The 6,219-nt window shown below is 43.7% G+C and overlaps 1 long non-coding RNA gene across 1 annotated transcript; it reads left to right on the top strand.

Annotated features, from left to right (window-relative positions):
* The first annotated feature begins 318 nt into the window (after nucleotides 1-318).
* On the top strand, nucleotides 319-5,458 carry LOC310892191. Its single transcript, XR_014577931.1, has 3 exons — nucleotides 319-883; nucleotides 1,423-1,997; nucleotides 4,444-5,458. It is a non-coding gene; the product is annotated as an uncharacterized lncRNA (long non-coding RNA).
* Nucleotides 5,459-6,219: the final 761 nt, after the last annotated feature.

Genomic DNA, 6,219 nt, shown 5'->3' with positions numbered 1-6,219 from the left:
CATTTAGAAAGAACTATTATTGAAGTGTTGGACTTCATAGAAAGATGATTTTGTCCTGGGTGGAAGTGCTTTACAAAGCCACCACCACTGCAGCCAGTCAGGAAAAAACACTTCCTTTACCATTTTCTGTGAACTGTAGGTGATCCTGCCATTAGGTTTTCATCAACTTTTATTTATTTATTTATTTATTTTACTATGCTCTAACTGCGTAGTGTGTAATATTTGTAGGGCATAAATGTCAAGGTGAATTACAAATTGCTGGAGCTACAGGGAGTAGCGCATGCACAGAAATGTGCCTGGCTATCTCAGGAGCTGCCTGGCACAGAGATTATTGGACTGTGATACAACGTCCCAAAGGAAGCAATGTAAATTCTGTAATTTAAAGTGTTTTAAATAAGACCAGACAGTGTTTGAGGGAAGGCACTCCAGCTGTTTACATTTCTGTAGTGTACCTCACAGCTGGGTCTCAGAGTGCTGAACCGATGACTACAAAACAAATTTATCAGCATTCACGCTGCAGGGAACCAGTATTTCCTTAGCCTTATGTTTAGTGCCAAGACATTGACTGAGCAGTGAATCCCATAATGTAATTTGGAGAGCGGAGCTGCCACATGCCCCCATCTCCAGCTGACCCAGGTTAACAACCCGTGGACCTTCATGCCCTGCCCTCAGAGGCACAGTCAGGGAGTGGATTAGCTGGTGAAAGCTCTGCAGCCCCCGCCCAGGACTTTGACTGTAAGTGAAGCAGGCTGTGAATCAGCGTGCAACCTGATGGTAAATCAGTGAAAGAACAACGGGGCTAATGGTACGTGTCTGGTAAAAGAAGAGCTGTTGCATTTTGAATGAAGATGCATTTTAGACACAGAGCAAAGCAGGATTATTGGTAAGTAAGCGTTACAGTTATGAGTTAGAAGCCTAAAAAAACCTCTTTTCCCAATAAATTAGCTCAGCACTGATTGGTTTTGTAGGCTGTAAAAAAGGACTTTTTAGAAATGGGCCTAAGATAATATGCATCAGAAAGATGGGAATCATGTCAAAATACGGAAACATTTTCTTCTCAGTAATGTAGGTAGCGGAACATGGCTGAGCAATGGCAGAAGGGACAGCCTGAACTGAAATTATATTTTTAGTGGTATGACGAATCTAGTGTTTGACTTTGAGCAGTATCACTTCAGGTACAGGTTTGTTTGAATGCAAGTATCTCACTGGAGCACAAGGTGTGCTCTGCAGACCCTGCTTTTAAACTGAGTAGCTGTGGAGAGTCTGCAAGAGGCTCAGTGAACGTGCCAAGACTACAGGTAACTAGAGTTGATCATTGTTAGAAGTGTTAAAAGTGTACAAAGAGCTACATAAATTCATTGTTTCTGCATGATGGTACTAGAGCTGACAGGTGCTGTTCTTCTTTTGCTTTTCTCCATGCAGAAGACTGGAACCAAACTGAGGAAAAGCGAGCAGAGCGAGGAAGTGCTTGGTGCTTTTCTGTGCCTGAAAGCCCCACCTGAAAGTGCATCTCGCTGCTGACAGCCAGCTTGTCACATTGCTCCATCTAGCTCTGCGCTCCCAGCCCAGTGAAAGATTAAAAAGAGAGAGAAGCGCTTCATAGGTGGCAACTAATGGCTCCATAAGGTTTACTCCTGTGCCCCTGGACACTTCATGTTCACAATATAATGCGGAGAAAATTGGTGCTACTGAAAACAAGAAGCACTGAAATGGTCAACACCCAGAGAAGCTGTTTCTCTTCAGCAATTTGAAGAGCACTTTTAGAAATCACAGGCAAACTTCACCCCTGATGACCAGAAGTAAGAAAGGTAAAGAAAAATCAGCTATCTCATCTTGCCAGCAAAGAAGAAATTTACAGACTGGAGCTGCTCTCCACCTCAGACAAACTCATGTAGTCTGCTTCCTAAAGGAGGTGTCCTGAATGGGTGAGAGACTTGCATCCTAAAAACAACTTTGCTGACTGAAAAAAAATCCTAAGGACCTGCTCAGCTGCAGAGGTCTGTACTACAGGTTTTTGTAAGTTCTGTGGGGCCATCACCATATGTTCACAAGGAAATTATAGTTCAATGGGAGGCCTTGAAGGCCGCTGCTAATAAGCAGGTATTATTTTACCTGTGGGATCTGACGTGGTTAAGCACAGTTGTGTGAAACCACCCATCTGTGAAGTCCTGATGCTCAGAGATGGGCAAAATTCAAAACAAAACCTGTGATATTTTGCTCCCCTTCTTCCTATGAGGATGACAAAGGAGCTCAAAAACTACAAGGTTACCTGCACATTGCTGACTCCAGAAAGCAGTCTTAAACAAAATAACTGCAAATTTGGATCTATGATGAGTGATATTTTGATAAAATCATGGGATTTTAATCTATATGCTAAAGTAGTTGATGATCACAGTGTTTCCTCCTCTAATTCAGTAGTATACTGATGTAATATCACCCTGGTGCTACATAGGCAAAATGGGGAAAAATAAAAAAAATAAAAAATTACTGTTAATGTTTTGAAGGGCTTTGTCTTAAAAAAAATAAAAGCACATCATTAGGTGAGTGTAATCTATCCATTATTTGCTCATTCTGATTATGCAGTTAAACTTTCAAGAGGAAACACAATGCTTTTCTTGAAAAATGATGGTGCGCATTAGTTATGGTGCACAAATTGTTATCCTGCTTTTAGCAATATTTGTCTATCTATTTTTTGTAATCTTCTCTGCCTGCTCACTTGGCAACAAGCTAGCACCTCACCTGCCATCACCATAAACACAAATGGTAATTTTTGGTTCTTTAGGGTAAGGGGTGTCAGAGGGCAGATCCAGTGTGTCCCAGTGGCAGCTCTTTTTCAGCAGAAGTGGGAGTGATAGACAAGGGCTGATCTGCTCTTTGCTTGCCCTTTATGGGGAAAATGCACCTTGCACTCAAAATACGTCCAGCTGGTTAGATCCTATCATTATATCATGTCTTATTTTTATTGTATTTTAACCTAAAATGCCTTATGTCGCCTGCTAGCCTTCTCCTTTGCATGCAGCTAGGGGACTGAGGGGCTGACTGGGCGCAGCATGGCACTGGCTGGGATTTGGATTTGCATCTTTGGTCCCCAGAGCTCAGAGTAAACCAGTGTCTTTGCAAACGCTTCTCGTGATGCACACCTCACCTCTTCGTGTCCTGATTTCCTACATTAGTGTTTTGTGAAATCACCCAGTGATGTATTTATATGGTAAACCTAATCTGTCCACAGGTAAACAGCTTAAAATCAGCGAGGTGAACTGCTTCTTTCCCATTAGCAGTGCATGCACATCTGATGAAAACTACCAAGCCAGGCACCCCAGCTTCTTGTCTTCCCCTTCTCACGCTAATTAAAGGGAAAGGCAAAGTGACTGATTATTTACTCATATCTCAAAATATATAAATATTATTCAGCCCAGAGAATAAGCAATTATTTGCCACCAGAAGGAGGAGACATGCTTTCTAAGCTGGAGTGTCTTGATTCAAAAACAAACAAACGAACAAAAAACGGATCCTGAATGTATTTTTCCATTTTAGTGTCACGTTTACAGAAGAGGTAGAAGTTTTTAATTTAGCCGTTAGAGGTCAGTAAATCCCAGGTTATTCATCACTTTGCTGCATTCAATTATTGAAAAAAAATAGAAACAAGGGAAAGACAAAAATAGTTACAGCATTTCTGAAGCTTTTGGGTCAAACGCTGGGTGAAATAGAGTATAGGAATAGATTTGTGAAGAGTGAAATTGTAGTTTTAAGCTGAAAATTAGAACATCCGAAAATGAGTGCACATCCTTCAGCATTTATTGGTGTTCTCTTTGTAAACCTTATTTCAATCAGTGTGAAAATAAATAAATAAATACATACATACGTACATACATAAATATGTAAATAAATAAATGGCAGATGATTGCCTAATTCAAGATGCAGAGTCAATCCAGGCAGCAGGGGCTGGAACTGGAGGATGCTTTCCTGATATGTGGCTGCATACCCACTACGGTGCCCTGCAGAGGTACTTTCCTGTAGGCTGCTCCCCTTCTGGCCAAAGAATTTTGCCTTCCCACTCTGCAGCAGCCCAGGGGCAGTGAGCAGGGTGAGAGGAAATGCTGACTTCCACGTGTTTGCTGGGAGAAAAGAGGGTTATATTATTCCTTTCATACTACTGCCACTAACAGCAAATTATCTTAGTGTACATAAAGTAACTGCACACAATTCAGTAACGTCCGATCCTAATCGATGCACCTTAAATGATGTAGCTATTGACCAGATGAAACTAAGTTTGCTTTCTGGCCTCTACCAGATAAAGGCTTGGGCTCATATTTCACTCCTGAACCTTCTCCCTCCGATGTTTTTCTAGTTTTCTATTAGCCTATCTGAAGCTAACTTCATGTATGCTGCTTCTAACAATTGCTCAGGTTTGCTAAACCTCTCCTAATATTTTATTGTTCCCAGGTGCTCTGAGCCAGCACCTCACCAGCCTCACAGGGGGTGAGAACCAGAGCCTGGAGGTTCCACACAGAGACGTCCCTTGTGGTCACACATCTTGCTGTGCCCACCTGCCTTGCTCCCTGGTATGAACATTAACCTAACTAACACCTGAGTATTTGAAAGAGAGGGAATGCAAGCACCAGTCTGGTGAAGTCCATCCCCTGATGTGCATGCTCACTCTCATTACGGAAGCATGACGGGAGAGGAGACAGACACAGGTGCCTTAATCAGTTACAGTATGACTATGAAGCTGCTAATGTGATGTCAAAAAAAAACAGAAGCCATCCAGAATGGAATCTTATCTGTGAAAAAGTGTTTCTAACACAACAGAAGGGCAAGGTGAGACTTCCTCTGGAGGTGAGACTCACCTGCAGTCCTGTGTCAGAAAATCAAGGAAGACTATCCAAAAGACAAATAGACACAGATGGAGCCACAGTTGTGATGAACAGAAAAGCAAAGAAGCTCAAACAGCACAGTTTGCCTGTCCTAGGAAAGTAAAGGCTGGGGATAGCTATGACAGTTAACTATAAATACCCTGAGGGGTGAATGTAAAGGGAGACAAGCTATTCAGGATGAAGCATATTCTTGGCACAAAAACAGATGGGTATAAATTGCCTGTAAATAAAATTTAGGCCGGAACTCAGGAAAAGATTTCCAGGCCTCCCAAATGCTTCCATTTCTCATGGGCAACAAGTGATTAATTTAAATGTAGATCTTTGTTAATTAAAGAAATGACAAGACATGATTGCCCATGACAGCAGGGGACTGGAAGTGGTGATCCAGCAGGCCTGTAGGATCGTTAGCTTGCCAGAGCCCCCTTTAAAAGTGCTTTGAAGACAGATCTTCAAAGGATAGCTCCATGGGTTCCAGTTCTGCTGTGCTCACACAGCATTTCATGGGAATTCTTCACGGTGATGAAATTAAAGCTTCCAGCTTGCGAGCAGCAGGTGACTGCCAACACCCGCATACAAGACTCCTTGGGGTGGGGGTCTGCTATAGACCGCCGAACCAGGATGAGGAGACGGATGAGGAGTTTTATAGGCAACTGACAGAAGTTGCAAAATCGTCGGCGCTTGTCCTCGTGGGGGACTTCAACTTCCCGGACATATCCTGGAAACACAACACGGCACAGAGAAAGCAGTCTAGGAGGTTTCTGGAGAGCGTGGGAGATAGCTTCCTGACGCAGCTGGTCAGTGAACCTACCAGGGGTGGTGCCCCGCTAGACCTTCTCTTCACAAACAGAGAAGGACTGGTGGGAGATGTGGTGGTCGGAAGCTGTCTGGGGCAGAGTGACCACGAAATGGTAGAGTTCTCTATTCTTGGCGAGGCCAGGAAGGGGACCAGTAAAACTGCTGTCTTGGACTTCCGGAGGGCTGACTTTGAGCTGCTCAGGACGCTGGTTGGCCGAGTCCCTTGGGAGGCGGTTCTGAAGGGCAGAGGAGTCCAGGAAGGCTGGGCGCTCCTCAAGAAGGAAATCGTGATGGCACAGGAGCGGTCCGTCCCCACGTGCCCAAAGATGAGCCGGCGTGGAAGAAGACCGGCCTGGCTCAACAGAGAGTTGCGGCTGGAGCTTAGCAGAAAAAAGAGGGTTTATAATCTTTGGAAAAAAGGGCGGGCCACTGAGGAGGACTACAAGGATGTAGCGAGGCTGTGCAGGGAGAAAATTAGAAAGGCCAAAGCTCATCTGGAGCTCAATCTGGCTACTGCCGTTAAAGACAACAAAAAATCCTTTTACAAATA

Source organism: Anser anser (genome assembly GCF_964211835.1).
Source record: "Anser anser genome assembly, chromosome: 1".
NCBI lineage: Eukaryota > Metazoa > Chordata > Aves > Anseriformes > Anatidae > Anser > Anser anser.
The sequence above is the reverse complement of the archived record's forward strand: the minus strand, read 5'-3'. Positions and strand labels throughout refer to the sequence as shown.